Source organism: Sciurus carolinensis, chromosome X (assembly GCF_902686445.1).
Source record: "Sciurus carolinensis chromosome X, mSciCar1.2, whole genome shotgun sequence".
Classification (NCBI taxonomy): Eukaryota; Metazoa; Chordata; class Mammalia; order Rodentia; family Sciuridae; genus Sciurus; species Sciurus carolinensis.
In genome coordinates, this window is record NC_062232.1 from 95,853,629 (window position 1) to 95,871,591 (window position 17,963).

The following is a 17,963-nucleotide window of genomic DNA, read 5'->3' on the forward strand; positions in this document are numbered from 1 at the left end:
ACTGTTTAACTACTAACATCTCCATTGCCACAACCCTCATTCAAATAAAGATTTTCTCTGGACTACAGCAGCCTTTTAACTTAGGCCTGCTGCTTTTACTCTTCTGCTAATTCATTACAATGTGGCCTCAGGCAAGTTACTTACCTTGTCTGTGCCCCTTTTACCTCATCTGAAAAATAGGAATAGCCTGGGGGGGTATAGCTCAGTGGTAGAGCACTTGAAGGACCTGGATTCAATCCCCTGCACTGCCCCAAAATATTGATTTTTTTTTTACATTTTTTAAAATTGTAAACAAATGGGACACATGTTGTTTCAAAATATTGATTTTTTTAAAATTAAAAATAAAGTACTGGGGGAAGAACTGTCGACCTAGAATGCCATAGGTACTGAGAGGGCTCTTCAGAAATGCAGATTAAGGTCTGAGGTATAGTTTAGTGATAGAGTGCTTATGGCATGAAGTCCTGGGTTCAAAATCCATTCACACACACACACACACACACACACACACACACACAATTTTAAAAAGTTAAAAAAGATGTTCTTTAACACATGAAAGCTTAAAGAATTCATCTCCAGCAGACTCTCACTATAAGAAATGTTAAATAAAAAGTCCTTCAACCAGGAGGAAAGTCATACCAAGCATAAACATGGATCTAAACACACACACACACACACACACACACACACACACAGAACACTGGAAATAGTAACTTGGTGGATACATGTTTATTTGTGTGTGTGTGTGTGTTGTACCAGGGATTGAACCCAGGAACACTTAACAACTGAGCCACATCCCCCGCCCTTTTTATATTTTAGTTAGAGACAGGGTCTTGCTGAGGTGCCTAGAGTCTTGTTAAGTTGTTGAGGCTGGTTTTGAACTTGAGGATCCTCCTGCCTCAGCCTCCCTAGCTGCTGGGATTACAGGTGTGCACCACCATGCTCAGCTAGATAAATATGTTTTTTAAAATTCTTATTTACATCCTTTAAAAGATAAATAACTTCTTCAAAAAACTATTAATAATGTAACATATATTTGTAATACATGTAACAGTAAAGCATGTAAAAACAACAACATGAAGGCAGGGTCAGTAAACTTTGGTCCTTGGCCCTAATCCAGTTTACTGCCAATTTATAAATAAAGTTATTGGCACACAGTTATGCCCATCTGTTTACAAATTGGTTGGTTTTATGCTACAATAGCAAAGTTCAGTAGCAAGTAACAAAAACTGGCTCACGAAGCTGAAAAAAATATTGCTAATTGACTCTTTAGAGAAAAAGTATGCTGTCCCCAATGTAAAGACTGTGAGGAGAGAAATGGAAATACACTAAAGTTTTTATAAGTGAAGTGATATAATGTCACTCTAAATTATACTGTGATAAGTTAAAGATGTATACTATAAACACCAAAGCAAGTACTAAAATAACAAACAATGAATTAGAGTTAATAAGCCAGTAAAGAGGATAAAATGAAATCATAAAAAATACACATTTAATCCAAAAGAAGATATCAAGAGGACAAACAGAGCAAAGGACAGAGGGGAGAAATAGAAAACAAATAGCAAGATGATAGAAATAAGCAAAACCATACTAATAATTATTAATCGTTAATGGAAATAAGTGTAAAACATCCCACTTAAAAAGCAGAAATAGCCAAATTGGACAAGAAAGCAAGATGTAATTATATTCTGCTTACAAAAAGTGCATTTTAAGGTGAAAGCATAAGTAGATTGCAAGTAAAGAAAGAAAGAAAAAAGATGCCATTGTAATATTAATAAAAAGAAATCCAACCAAGCATGGAGGTGTACACCTGTAATTCTAGCAACTCAGGAAGCTGAGGCAGGAGGATCTCAGGTTTGAGGCCAGCATCAGTAACTTAGAAAGATCTGGTCTCAAAATAAAAAAGGACTGGGGGTATAGCTCAGTGGTAGAGCGCTCTCTTGTTCAATCCCCTGTACTGTCAATAAAGAAAGAAAGAAAGAGAAAAAGCTGGGGCTGGGGAGATAGCTTAGTTGGTAGAGTGCTTGTCTTGCAAGCTACAAGGCCCTGGGTTCAATCCCCAGATACCTCAAAAAAAAAAAGAAAAAAAAAAAAAAAGAGAAAAAATTTGTACTGATATCAGCCGAAGCATAGTTCAAAGCAAAGAATGTTCCTGGGGATAAAGAAGTTTATTTTATGAAGATCAGTCTATTAAGAGGACTTGACAATATTTTTGTGAATAACAGAGTTTCCAAATACAAAAAGCAACAATGGATAGAAATATCCAAAATTCTAGTCAGAGATTTCAATAACCCTTCCTCAATAATTGATGGAACAAATACAAAAACTAATGAGAATATAAAAGTCCTCAAGAACACAATTACCAACTTCATCTAATAGGTACTTACAGACTATTTCACACAACACCAAAATATACATTCTTTTCAAGGCACACAGAATATTTAGCAAGATAGACTATATGCTAGGCTATAAAATATGTCTCAATAAATTCAAAAGGACAGAAAATACACAAAGTATGCTTTCTAATCAAAATAACAAAAGAAGTTTGAAATATTCACAAATATGTGGAAAATAAATAGCACACTTGACATAGTCCAAGGGTTAAAGAATAAAAGTAAATTAGAAAATACTTTGAACTGAAGGGTAATAAAAACTCAACATATTGTTTTGTGGAATGCCTTTAAAGCAGATATTAGGAGAAAATTTATAGCCTTAAACACCTACATTATAAAATTAAAAAGTCTCGAAATAAAAAATAAATAAATAAAAAATTAAATTAAATTAAAAAGTCTCAAACCAATGACGTCTGTTTCTACAAAAGAAACTAGAAAAAGAACAGATTAAATCCAAAGTGAATGGGAAAGAAAACAATAAAAATAAGAGTAGAAATCATTGTAATAGAAAACAGAAGAATGAAAAAAATCAATGACACTGAAAGCTGTTTCTTTGAGAATCAATAAAAATTGATAAATCTCTAATATAGACTAAGATAAAGAAAAGATTCAAATTATCAATATCAAGAATGAAAGAGAAAGAAGGAATGAAAGAAAACATCACAGAATCTATAATTAAAGTGATAATAAGAGAATATTATGAATAATTTTATGGCAATAAAGTCAGTATTACATTAAATGGACCAATTCCTTTTAAAGACACAGAGCTCACTCAAGAAAAAAATGGAATTGAATTGGTAGTTTAAAAACTTCTCACAAAGACATCTCCAGTTTCAGATGACTTCACTGGGGAACTCTCCAAAATATTTAAGGACAAAAAAGTACCAATTCTACACAAATGCTTCCAGAATATTTAAGAGGAGAGAGATTACTATACTACTTATTATACCAGGTCACCAACATTGCTTTTTGCTTTGTTTTGTTGTTGTTGTTCGTTTGAATCAGGAATTGAACCCAGGGGCATTTAACCACTGAGCCACATTCTCCAGCCCTTTTATGTTCTATTTTGAGACAGGGTTTTGCTAAGTTGCTGAGGGCCTCCACAAATTACTGAAGCTGGCTTTGAACTTGTGGTCCTCCTGCTTGAGACTCCCCAGTTGCTGGGATTCCAAGATTACTAGAGGAGGGGAGGAAGAAAAGTGTGTGTTGGGGGGAGGGGCAGAGGACAAAGAGACATGAGAAAAGAAAACAGATCTAGGACTGTAACTCGTTGGTATAGTACTTGCCTAGCAAGCTCAAGGCCCTGGATTAGAGTCCTCAGCACAATCAAAAACAAAAACAAAAAACCAGAACAATATCTTTCATGAATATGGATACAAAATAAGCTAAAACTAAAATCTAGCAAACAGAATCAATAATATAGTAAAAGGATAACACATTAAGACTCAGCAGCCAGGCATGGTGGCACACACCTATAATCCCAGTGGCTCAGGATTGAGAGATTAAAGCCAGTCTCAGCAATTTAGAGAGGCCCTAAGCAATTCAGTGAGACCCTGTCTCTAAATAAAATATAAAAAAGGGTTGGGGGTGCTTCTCAGTGGTTCCCTGGGTTCAATACCTGGTACAAAAAAAAATTTTTTTAATTAAAAAATAAAGCAGATTTTAACATTAAAAACTCAATATGATTTACTATATAAATAAACCAGAAGAGAAAACCCATATAAGCGGTTCAATTAATACAGAAAAGGGGTTTGGAACAACAACAACAACATTGATTTCAGATAAATACTCTTTGTAAACTAGGAATAGAAATAAACTCCTTCAACCAGAAAAGAGGATCTGTGAAACACTTAACAAATATATTTAGTAGTGGAAGATTGAATGCCTTCTAAGAAAAGGAACAAGAAAAAGATGTTCACTTTCACTAACTCATTGAACTCTGCACTGAAATTTCTAGACAGAGTAAGAAGGCAAAGAGAAAAAAAGAAGGGAGGGAAGGAGAGTGGGGAAGAGAGGAAGGAAAAAAAGGAACGGGAAAAATACATTCAGATTGGAAAGAAGTAAAATTGTGTTTAATCACAGATCGGCTACATGGGAAATTCTGTGGAATATACAAAAACGGCTACGAGAACAAATCAGTGAATTTAACAAAGTTTCAGAATATAAAGGCAAAGTACAAAAAACAAATATGTATTATTTACTAGTAAAGGACAAATCAGAAATTCAAATGAGAATAAAAACATTTTATCATGGGATCCAAAAATATGAAATACTTGAAGATAAATGTCACAGATGTGAAAACTACAAGCAAATGTTAAAAGAAATTAAATAAGACTAAAATAAATTAGACCTATCACTTTCAGGAGGTGGAAGACTCAATATTGTTATCATGTCAGATCTCCCTGAAGCCTTAGCAGGCTTTACTTTTTTTTAACAAGTTGACAAACTAAATTTTCAACTTATGAAAACAGAAAGGATCTAGAACAGAAAAAACAATTTGGTAAAAGAAGAACAAAGTTGGGAGAATTCAAGAGTTATTAAGAAACTACACTAATCAAGTCTTTGTGGTACTGTTGTAAAGAGAGACTAGATCAATGGCACAAAATAGAAAATCCAAATGTAAACCCAAACATATGGATAAATGGTTTCTGACAAAAGTTGATGAGTTAAAGACTCATCAGTGAAAAAAAGATAGTTGTTTTTGTAAATGATATTAGTACAATTGAATATCCATATGCAAAAAATATCAGCTTGGATCCATACCTCACACCCTACAAAAAATTAACCTGCAGTCCAATAAAGATGTAAGTTTAAAATCCAAAAACATAAAAATATTTGTGGCCTTGATTTTGATTTAGGCAAAGATTCTTGACTAAGATAATAACTCCATAATTCATAAAAGAAAAAAATTTAGATTGTACTTCATCAAAATTATAAGTCTCCACCAGGCACAGTGGTACTTGCATGTAATCCCAGTGTCTCAGGAGGCCAAGGCAGGAGGATCGTGAATTCAAAGCTCAGTGGTTGAGTGTCCCTAAGTTCAATCCCCTGTACCAAAAAAAAAAAAAAAAAAAAAAAAAAAGAAGAAGAAGAATTATAAATCTCTGCTCTTGGAAATATACTTTTTTTGGGGGGAGGTGTGCTGGGGATTGAACACAGGGCCTTGTCCTTACAATACAAGCACTCTACCAACTGAGCTATCTCCCCAGCCCCAGAAAGATAATTTCAAGAGAATAAAAAGAGCTGGGAGGGAGGGGGGTGTGCAGGCCTGTAGTCCTAGCTATTCAGGAGGCTGAGACAGGAGGATCTGAAATTTGAAGCCAGCCTTAGCAACTTAGAGGGCTGGGGATATAGCTCAGTGGTAGAGTACCCCTGGATTTAATCCCCAGTACCACAAAAAAAGAAAGAAAGACAAGATAAGAATACATAATGTATGATTCCATTTACATAAGACTCCAAATAATGGAAAATGCAAAAATCTAACCTGCAGGAAAGCTAACTAATGATTTCCTGGGAGGGCTGTAGGGATGAGAGTGTGAAGAAAGAAATTATAAAGATGTACAAGAAAATTTGTGGAATCGATGGGTATATTCACTATCATAATTGTGGTAATGGTTGTGTGAATATATATACACATGCTAAAACTTATCAAATTATACACTTTAAATCTGTGTAATCTTTTATTGCAATTATATTTCCATAAAAATGTTAAAGTTTATCATTATTCATTGTAAAATTAATACTGAAGAGATTAAGATTAAAATTTCAATAAATAAAATATTTAAATATTTTAATAGCACAGTAAAAAATTGATCAAATAATTCAATTGGGTGAATGCTCTCTTAACAAAAAGTCAGTCATATATAAATCTGAATCAAATGTATCTATATAGAAGCAAAGAGTCAAAATGTCACTGGGCATAGTGGCACACACCTGTAATCCCAGTGACTCAGGAGGCTGAGGCAGGAGGATGGCAAGTTGGAGAACAGCCTTGAAAATTTGGTGATCCCTGTCTCAAAGTAAAAATTTAAAAGGGCCAGGTGCAGTAATGCCTGCCTGTCATCCCAGTGACTCAGGAAGCTGAAGCAGGAGTATCTCAAGTTCAAAGCCAGCCTCAACAATTTAGCAAGGCCCTAAGCAATTTAACGAGACCCTATCTATAAATAAAAAGGGCTAGGGATGTGACTTAGTTGTTAAAAAAACCCCTGGGTTCAACCTCTGGTAGGAAAAAAAAAAAAAAAGGAAGAAAGAAAAAGAATTAGGGGTATAGTTGACTGATAGAGCATCTCTGGTTTAAATCCCCAATACCATGCATAGGCACAGACACACACACACACACACACACACACACACACACACACACACACTCAGTCAAAATGCCCTGGCCTGGGGTTGTGGCTCAGTGCTAGAGCACTTGCCTTGCATGTGTGAGGCCCTGGGTTTGATCCCCAGCACTGGAAAAAAAAATCAATATGTCCTAAGAGTCCAAACTTCATAGTCCACACTATTCACTGTATCAAAGTGGTCAAAATGTGGTAAGAATAGCCTAAGACCAATTAGGATGATTGAAGCAATATTGAATTATATCCCCTTTATGAGTTTACAATGTAGTTGAAGAAGTGAGACTCGCATATATTAAACAATTAAATTATCTATAGACTATGTGATCCCATCTAAAATTGTATTGGAAAATCAGAGAAGTAAGAGACTGAAGGAAATATTTATGGAGGGATTGTAACTTGATTTGACCTCAAAGGATAATGGGGCATACAGAACTGAAAGGATAAGACACTTTAAGAAGGGACAAAGATAGAAATAAGCATGTAGTATTTTAGGGACAGTGTTCAGCATGACTTGACCAGAGTAAAGGGAGCATATTGGCGAGAATGGGAGGATGGAAACTGAGTTATGGAAGGCCATCAAGTCAGAAAGAGAAGATTGGATTGGATTCATTAGGCAAATTTCTCAAGAAGGATCTGGCACTATTTTTATGCTCCATGGGTTTAGGCAGAGAGAGAGTGGAGTGGGGGGGATTAAGTGTTGTGATAGACTAAGGTAGTGGTGTAAGAAATGCTGAAAAAACTTAAAAGATACTTTATAGAATGTCTGAACAGGAGTTGAAGATATTAGAAACTTGCTTCATATAATGAGTTATTTTTTAAAATTTTTATTGGTTCATAATAGTTACACATAACACAAGAATTTATTTTGACCATATAAATAGTTCTATCCCTTGTTTCCTTGACATTGTAATTAGGGTTAGTTTAATATTTAAGTCTCCTTTCATATCCATATTTGACAATAATCACATATACATATTTTTGTAATCTAAATCTGGGATTTTTTTTATTCTTCTTCAAGCATAATATATCATCTAATTCTTCCTGATAGATTTATTCATTATTAAGAATTCTGCATTGTTTCATTAATGTCCTTTGTACAATTGTGCTCAATTATCTCCTTATTTTATATTTTGATACATTGTTTATTCTGATTTTCTTTTTATGCAAGATTCAACCTATAATTTTAAAACCTTTTTTGTTTTTTCAACTTAATTATCTGTGATTCTATATCACATCTTAATAATTTAATATTTATTCTACATATTTCTTCTCAGTGATCTTGTACATTCTGAACTGAATAGCACTGTAGATTGCATTCCATATGGTCCTGTGGACTCTTCCTTTGCAAAATAAAGAGATTTCTGGCACAGAGAGCTTCTTTTTTTCATGAGATTGCTCAGAGGGCTTTTTTTTTTTTTTTTAATGCTTTTGAAGGGAGGAAAAAGAGACAGCTGGCAGAGCCTTTCTTTCTTGTTCTGACCTTAACTTGCTTTATTCCCATTGCACAATTTCCTAGAGCAGGCTAAACCACGTAGTTATAAACCTTCAACAGGCTAAGCAACCAGTCTTCACAAATGGTTCTGCTTGCAAGCTAAGCAAAAGAGCATTTTTCTAAAAAGAGTGTTTTCAGAATTAATTTTTCTTATAAGCATCTTATCCAAATAAGCTTTTGTGATATTCTGATATTCCATCATACAATTCCGTTACCCTCTTTTTTTTTGTTTGGTACCAGGGATTGAACTCAGGGGCACTTAACTACTGAGCCACATCCCCAGCCCTATTTTGTATTTTATTTAGAGACAGGGTCTCACTGAGTTGCTTAGCACCTCGAAGTAGCTGAGGCTGGCTTTAAACCCTTGATCCTCCTGCCTCAGCCTCCCGTGCCACTGGGATTATAGGCGTGCACCACTGTGCCCAGTTCCCATTACCCTCTTTCTGCTGCCCCTGCATCAACCACTTAGAACTCCAGGTCAAAGTAAACCTTGAGTTAAAACACTATAAAATAAGGTCAACAGCAAAAGTCTTTCTCAGTAGTTTCAAACTCATTTCCTTTCTGCCATCCTCCATTTACTACCCCTGTTGAGACTCTAGTAATCTGACTCCTGCCTATTACAACTCTTAACTAGTGTCCTTGCCTCTGGTGGTGCCTCTCTGGTCCTTTTCATTTTCTATGCTGCCACAGAATGATTTATCAGAAATGGTCATTTGACAGATTTTCTATTGCCTACAGAAGAAAGTCCAGCTGTCTTAGCATGATATATGGGACTTTCACAATATGGCTCCTGTCTATTTCTCCAGTATCATCTCTCAACACACATTTGTTTTGTACTTTTGCTCTGGTTGCACCATTCTGAATTACTCATATTTCTCACCACATACCATGCTATTACTCTTGACCCTAATGACCTCCCCAAATTTTCTTCTAGGTGACACCTATTTATATCCTTCAGGATTTAGGTCAGGCATCACTTCTCCAAAAAGCCTTTCTTCGACTTCCCATCAGATGGCTTCCCTCCAGTTCATGATGTTCATTCCCTCTCTCTCTCTCTCTCTCTCCCCCTCTTTCTCTCTCTCTCTCTCTCTCTCTCTCTCTCTCTCTCTCCCCCTCTTTCTCTCTTTCTCTCACTCTCTCTCTCCCAATTTATTTCCTTCCTTCCTTCCTTCCTTCCTTCCTTCCTTCCTTCCTTCCTTCCTTCCTTTCTTTGATGTCAGGGATTGAATTTAGGGCTTTGCACATGCTGTGCAAGTGCTTAGCCATGAGCTACACCCCTAGCCCCAGTTCACTGTGCTCTCAAAACATCCTGTACTTATCTCTATCAGATTAGTATTACAGTATGCTACCACCTTTCTCTTCGTCTTATTTCTTTTCACTTGGTTATAAACTCATAGAAAGCAGGGCATGTGTTAATTCATATTTATGTTCTAGGACATACTAGATACTCAAAAATACCTGTTTCATGAATGGAGAAATGCAAAGATGGTATCATATAAGCCTCAGAATTGCCGCCTTATATTTGACTTCTGGGTACCACTGGAAAGAATCTGGCGTCAACTCCTTTTGAAGCACTCACGTACACATGTGACAATTGAAGTCATCTAATCCTAACATGTACAATAGTATGATCCAGTTTTTCTCAGAACCGCATTCTAGCATTCTAACCTCACCTCACTCTGTATCACGGTTGGGAATATCTCTCTGTCCTTTCATTCAGTATAAAGCTGTTATATTTCAAAGGTTTTGTTATTCATGACCCTGACTTCCTTCTCAGACTTCCAGTTCCATTTGAAGACACTAACAACTAATTTCATTCACTGTGTTTTCACTCAATGTGACTGCTCCCCCCACCCACTTCCCAATAGCCTTATGACTAACTAAATTCCACTCCTCACTTCCCTAAGGCCAAATCCAAGAGAGATTTTCTGGCTCATAAATTTTTCCTGCTGTTTGGAGTAGAGGGCATAGAGCCTGGGTGTCATAACAGAAAGTGTTAATCTGTACACCGGGTGTATTGAGGCATATAGGGCCAATTCATAACATTCTGTGACATTTTTATGAGCTTAAAAGCGTCTTTCCAGACCTATTCAAATTGTATGCATGTGAGAGAATTGTGCTTATAACCATTTTTAGAATTTGAGATCATCCTCTACAGATATGCCAAGGTACCCTCAGTGATCTGATAGAGATCAAAAATATTTCCAAAGAAGTATGCCAAGGTCCAACTCTTTCTGATGCAGCAGGAGTTGGAGTGGGAAGGGTTGATTATGGAATGCTGATTCTTATAGTGGGTTAAAGGATAGACAGATAGTCTACCAGCTTTCTAATAAAGGGCAAAGCAGACTGTTAATCTGCTGACTTCAGAGAGAAGCAGTAGGTGACAGTGAACAGTAGTTCTTGCAAATGGCTGACAATGAGAAAGTCACCTGGACTGTGGGAAAGGGGGACTAACCTATTGAGAAGTCTTTGTATTGTATTGTGCCATCTTTGGTGAGAATACCACATATTACTACCCCTCTTCAAGATATGCCTTCCCGCTGGGTGTGTTGGTACACACCTGTAATCCCAGTGGCTCAGGAGGCTGAGGCAGGAGGACCAAGTGTTCAAAGCCAGTCTCAGCAATTTAGTGAGGCCCTAAGCAACTCAGAGAGACCCTGTCTCTAAATAAAATATAAAAAGGACTGGGGATGCCGCTCAGTGGTTAAGCACCCCTAGGTTCACTCCCCAGTACCAAAAAGAAGAAAAAAGAGATATGCCTTCATGTACTGCCATCTCATCCAATCTGCTCTTTCTTGCCTGCTTATCTGTGAACTTGAGGGTCATTCACTCCCCGTAATTCATTCCTGCCCTAACAGATTTTAGTTAACTACACAATCACAGGGGCTGGGGGCATAGCTTAGTGGTAGAACACATCCTTAGCAGATACAAGGCCCTGGGTTCAATCCTCATGTGCACACACGCACACACACACACACAAGCACATTCACACGCACACACAATCACAGAATCAATATTGCGATGTGCCTACTAAAAATCAGTGGGATAATTGTGGACAGCGTCAGTAGAACTTAAGATAGGCTAAAAGAGATAATATACTAATTCCACTCTGTATTAGTCAAAATATACCTGAAGCCAGGCACAGCAGTGCAAGCCTGTAATCCCAGCAGCTTGGGAGGTTGAAGCAGGAGATTTGCAAATTCAAAGCCAGTCTCAGCAATTTAGCAAGGCGCTAAGCAATTCAGTGCGACCCTGCCTCTAAATAAAACACAAAAAATGACTGGGAATGTGGCTCAGTGGTTTAGTGCTCCTGGGTTTTTGTACCAAAAACAAATAAAACAAAACAAAACAAAAACACCTGAATATTGGTTCCATTGTGAGGGCTATATTGTAGAGGACAACAGGCAGAAATGTCCAACTTTGGGGATTAAATTTTATAAATACTGCCTGGCACATTGGTGCACACCTGTAATCCCAGTAGTTTGGAGACTGAGGCAGGGGGATCCCGAGTTCAAAGCCAGCCTCAGCAAAATCGAGGTGCTAAGCAACTCAGTGAGACCCTGTCTCTAAATAAAATACAAAATAGGACTAGCGATGTGGCTCAGTGGTTGAGTGACCCTGAGTTCAATCCCTGATACTCCCTCCAAAATTTATAAATACCTTTTACTGGGGGAACTTAAAATATTTTTTGCCTGGCAGTATTTTGTGACAAGTAGTCTATGGACTATGTGCATCAAAATTATCTGGGGTGCTTGTTAAAATTTCAGATTTATAGGATACACCCCATATCTACTGAACCAAATTCTCAAGGGATGGGACCGGGAAATCTACATTTTAATCTGCTCCTTAGGCAATTCGGTTGCATATTGAAGTTTCAAAACTAATGATTTAGGAAGTACACAATAACATTCTTCAAAATTTGCAAGTGTTCTTATATAGAAAAAAGGAAAAGATTAGTTTTGTATTGTTCAGGAAGGCAGAACTTGGATGAAAGAAAGAAGTCAAGAATGAATGAAAGTTATAGGAGGAAAGCGTTCAAATATGAAGAAGCCTAAAAAAACTATTAGGGACTGGGGGTGTAACTCAGTAGTAGAGAGCAGATTTAGCATGTGCAAGGTCTTACATTCAAACTCACACCAAAAAAATGTAATGATAACAAAAACCCTCTAATTATACATAGCCATTCATAAGATTAACTATCTTGAAAAATAATGCACCCTTGGAAATGCTTATAAAGACAGGATAGAGGCCTCCATTTAAGAGATGATGTAAAGACAGGTGTGTTGGTACACACCTGTAATCCCAGCTACTCAAGAAACTGAAGCAGGAGGATCACAAGTTCAGGGCCAGACTGGGCAACATGATGAGACCCCATGTCAAATATTAAAAAGGGGGCCCGGTATGGTGGTGCACATAATCCCAGCAGCTCAGGAGGCTGAGGTAGGAAGATCCAAAGTTCAAAGCCAATAGTAACAAAATGGCATGGTATTGGCACCAAAACAGGCATGTAGATCAATGGTACAGAACAGAAGACACAGAGACAAACCCACATAAATACAGTTATCTCATACTAGACAAAGGAGCCAAAAACATTCACTGGGGAAAAGATAGCCTCTTCAACAAATGGTACTGGGTGTTGGGAGTGGCAAATAAATTACTGCTTTGAACTCCATAGCCTTGGACAGTTTGACTGCCACATCTGGGAATCTTTCCATGTGAAGATGTAGACACGCCCATTTGCAGGCAGCCACTGTTAATGGGGCCGATTCTATGCCTGGCAAGGAATTTATGAGTTAAATGACTTTGAACTTAGATGCCTGCTAGCCTTGGGTCAAAGAGATACCAGTGCACCTAAACAACCTTGAGGTGCCAGCTGCCTAGAAGAGAAAGAATTTCTGTGCAAGAAATAAGGCCCCAACCAAGGCAACTTCCCCACAGCTCCTCATTTCTTGTTACCTTGAAGAACTCCTGCTCACAATAAATTCCTTTGGTGTGTTTTACTATAAATAAAGCATTTGAGGGCTTTTTCCTTTGTTAGGATCAAACCCATTAGGTCTCTTCCATCCGTCAAGCCCTCACTTTCAATACATTCCCAGTATTTTGTGTTTATTTTTAATATTACTTTCCTAGCCTTTATTTCTAGTCGGCCCACACCTCCAAGGGTTACTTATTCCATCCCCCATGCAGGCCAAGAGCAGGAACTGGGAAAATTGGAAATCCACACGTAACAGAATGAAATTAGACCCCTATCTCTCACCTTGCACAAAAATCAACTCAGAGTGGATCAAGGACCTAGGCAATAGACCAATGACCCTGTACCTACTAGAAAAAGTAGGTCCAAATCTCCACCATGTTAGCTTAGGAACTGACTTCTTTAAAAAGGCTTTTAAGTGCAAGAAGTAAAATCAAGAGTCAATAAAATAGAATGGTATTAAACTAAAAAGCTTCTTCACAGCAAAGGGAACAATCAAGAATGTATATAGAGGTCCTTCAGATTGGGAGAAAATCTTTGCCACCTGCACCTCAGATAGAGCATTAATCTCCAGGATATATAAAGAACTCAAAAAAATAACAACAACAACAAAAGCCAAGTAAGTCAATAAAAAAATGGGCAAAGGAAATGAACAGACACTTCATAGAAGAAATACAAATGGTCAAAAAATGTGAAAAATGTTCAAAATCTCTAACAATTAGAGAAATGCAAACTAAAATTGCACTGAGATTTCATCTCACTCAAGTCAAAATGATGATTATCAAGAATAAAAGTAACAATAAATATTGGTGAGGACGTGGGGAGAAAGGTACACACATATATTGTTGGTGGGACTACAAATTGGTGCAACCACTCTGAAAAGCAGTATGGAGATTCCTCAGAAAACTTGGAATGGAAACAGCATTTGACTCAGTTATCCCATTCCTTGGCATGTAACCAAAGAACTTAAAATCAGCATACTATGTTGACAGGGCAGCTCAATTCACTATAGCTAAGCTATAGAACCAACCTAGGTGCCCTTCAGCAGATTAATGCATAAAGAAAACATGGTATATATACACAATGGAATGTTACTCAGTCATAAAGAAGAATGAAATTGTGGCATTTGCTGGTAAATGGATGGAGCTAGAGATTATTGTGCTAAGTGAAATAAGCCAATCTCCAAAAAACAAAGGGCAAATGTTCTCTCTGATATGCAACTGCTAATTCACAATAAGGGGGGCGCAATGGGGCAGATAGAAGTTCACTGGTCTAGGGAATGAAGGGAAGGGAGGGGAGATGGGAATAGAAAGACAGTAGAATGAATGGGACATAATTTCCTGTGCTTATGTACAAATACATGACCAGTGTAACTCCACATCATGTACAATCACAAGAATGGGAAGTTATACTCTATTTATGTATGATATGCAAAATACATTCTACTGACATGTATATCAAAAAAGAACAAACAAAAAATTTAAAAAAAAAAAAGAAAGAAAGTTCAAAGCCAGCCTCAGTTTCAGCATATTAGCAAGACCTTAAGCAATTTAGCGAGACCCTGTCTCTAAATAAAATGTAAAAAGGACTGGGGAAGTGCTGTTGAGTTTGATTTCTGGTACCAAAACCCAAATAAATACATAAATAGAATAAAAAATAAAAGGGGGGAGATGATATAGAAGGGGTTCTAACATTGGGTGGGAAGTTGGAGCAGGTAATTTCTTGACACCCTTCTCATGCGTTTGATGAGCTTACACAAAAAGCTCCACATTAGTACGATTATGCCATGGTCTCCAAAGTTGATAACCCCGATCTCTTTCATTCTTTATTTAACACACATTTGTAAGCAACTGCCATGTGCTGAACACTGTGCTTGGTTGGAGAGGTATAAAGCTCAGGTGTCGAGGGTGTTTACAGAGTTTTTAGCATAGGGAGGGAAAAGGGAAAAGTGCAATTACAGAGTGCTAGGAGCTGTGGTGGAGGAAATAAAAGATGCCAAGGGAACACAGAGCAGGGGTGCCTAACTGGAGTTGGATTCAGGCAAAGCTTTCTGGAGAAGGGAATATTTAAACTGAGAACTAAGGGTTAGCTTGAGTTAAGCAAGGCAAAAAGAGAGGAGCTTGTGCAGAGGCCAGGAGGCAAGGAACAGCACACCTGTTCAAGCAAATCAAAGTGGCTCAGAGTGGTTAGAACAAAAACAGTAGAACAAAATGATCTGTAGGGTCAAAATTTCCCTGGGCTATGGAGATCATAATAAAGAGTTTGGATTTCATCCCAAGTGCAATGTAGAGCCATTGAAGGTTTTGTTGTTGTTGTTTTGGTTTGGGGTGTTTTTTTTGGGGGGGGGGGCAGTTTGGTGGTGCAGGGATTGAACCTAGGGTCTCAAGCATACTAGGCACATATTCTACCACCAAGCTATGTCCCTGTCCCTATTGAAGGTTTTCTTTTTTCTTTTTCTTTTCTTTTCTTTTTTTTTTTTTTTTTTTTGTTTTTTTTTTTTTTTTTTGTTTTTGGCACTAGGGATTGAACCCAGGGGTGCTTAACCACTGAGTCACATCGCCAGCCCTTTTTATTTTATACTTAGAGACAGGATATCGCTAAGTTGCTGAAGCTCATGATCCTCCTGCCTTAGCCTCCCGAGCCGCTAGGATTACAGGCATGCACTACCATGCCAGGCCCCATTGAACGTTTTCAAAAAAGGAAATATCATCATCAAGTTTTCAGTGTACAAAAACCATTGTTCAGTAAGGAGGAAGTACTGGAGAGAAGGAAAGATTGGAAGGCTGGAGACAGGTCCAAAAGGATTTTTTCATAGTCCAGGAGAAAGATAATAATGTATTCCTCAGATGAATGAGGGAGTATTGGAGATGGAGAGATGTAAGGTATTTGATAAATGCTGAGCAAATATTGATAGAATCTGGTAATAGAGAGGATGTCAGGGTCAAAGAGAGGCAGGAGTCAAGAATGATTCTCAGGTTTATGACTTGAGCAGCTAGCTGAAGAGTGACATTAGTTAGAGAAGGGACAGGAGAAGGAGGCTTTATACAGGGAAGACTGTCATTATGAGTTCAGTTTTGAACATGAGGAATTTGAGCAGCCTCTAGACATACAAATGCTTCCTAGGAAATAGGAACTAATGATGTGAAGCAGGAGAAGAATCTGAGGCAGAGATGTAAGTTTGTGAGTCATCAACTTTTACAAATGTGTGAGTGGATAAGTTCTTCCAGGAAGAAAATTTAAGTGAGAAGGGGTTCTAAGACAAAATCCTTTGAAAATTAACAATTAAGCCATCAGGTGAGAAAGAAAAGCCTACGAAGAATACTGAGGTGACTGGGGATGTCCCTCAGTGGCAGTGTTTACCTAGTATGTGTGAGGCCCTGGGTTCAATCCCCAGTACCAAAACAAACAAACTGCTGAGAATGTTCAGATTTCTGATTCGCTTGTTTGTATTGCTTTCATCTCTTTTTGTGAGTCACTGAACTCTAATAACGATAGAATATGCATTAAAATACACTCATTGAACCAGATACAGTGGTACACACCTATAATCCCAGCTACTTGGGAGGAACATCAAAAGTTCCAGACCAGCTTGGGCAACTCAGTGAGACCCTGTCCCAAAATAAAATTAAAAGGGCTGGGGGTGTAGCTCAGTGGTAGAGGGACCCTGAGTTCAATCCCCGGTAACACACACACACACACACACAAATCACTTATGGTCACTTTTGGCTGCTAAAATTTCTGCTAATTTCTTTACTTAGTGTACATAATAGTCTCTTGCTCTGACTTTCAGCAGCAATGTTCAGAAATCCCACCTGCTTAGTGCCTGAATATTGTGCCTAGAACATAGAGAGGGTCCACAAATAGCGACCGTCTTAAGTATCCTGAAGCTTGCACTCTTGGTTCTACAGTATCATCTTATCTCCCAACTCAAATATACTTTCCACTCCTGGATGGAACCACTAATCCTGGTTTTTCTCCTTTTTTGCATAATGAAATTGCCAGTTGCCTTAACACCTTGGTAATTGTTTCAACATTCCTGGTGTTTCTATACCTGTGACTCTGACTTCATTCAAACCAAGAATAACAGAAGAGCCATTTAAAAAAATTCTAAAATTATATTGAAATTTACTACTGAAAATGCATAACTCAGCATATTAGAAATTATGTTATTTATAACCTTCATAACAACAGTCTTTGAACATGGAGTTGTAAGATGTAATTAAAAATAAAAGAACATGAATCAATCAAAAAGAAACATTTTAGTGAAGTTGAAGTGCTCTTATCACAAAAAAAAGACAGCATGTAAGGAAATGGATATGTTAATGAGCTTGATTTAGATGTTCCAAAATGTATACTCCATACATACAATTTTGTTAATTATAATTTTTAATTCGACAATTAAAAATAATAAGAACATGTGCTACAGAACTTAGTAGAAGAAAACCCTGTTGACTAATATCAAACTGATGAAGAACAAGTTTGGTTTCATCTTCTTTTTACATTAAATATCCTCAAATCCTTAGAAGGCAAAAGCAGAAAATTTGGAAATTATGATAAGGTGAAATGAACTAGGGAAAGATGGATTTGGCAAATTGCTTTGTAAGCCCTGAGGCAGAGAAATGAGTCTGTTTACCAGCTGTCTGCCTATTTTCCAAATGTATCTGTTGGGTATTTGCTGTGGAGATGAAAACAAATAAGAGTCTTGCCAATATAGGTGAAATTCTGAACCAATGGCATAAATAAAGGTAATTAATACAAGACATTGA

At 37.3% G+C, this 17,963-nt stretch overlaps 1 protein-coding gene across 5 annotated transcripts in view; it reads right to left on the reverse strand.

Moving 5' to 3' along the window:
- The window catches only part of Lrch2 (leucine rich repeats and calponin homology domain containing 2), a 129,790-nt gene that overhangs the window by 110,900 nt on the left and 927 nt on the right, over positions 1-17,963 (reverse strand). The window lies entirely within an intron of this gene.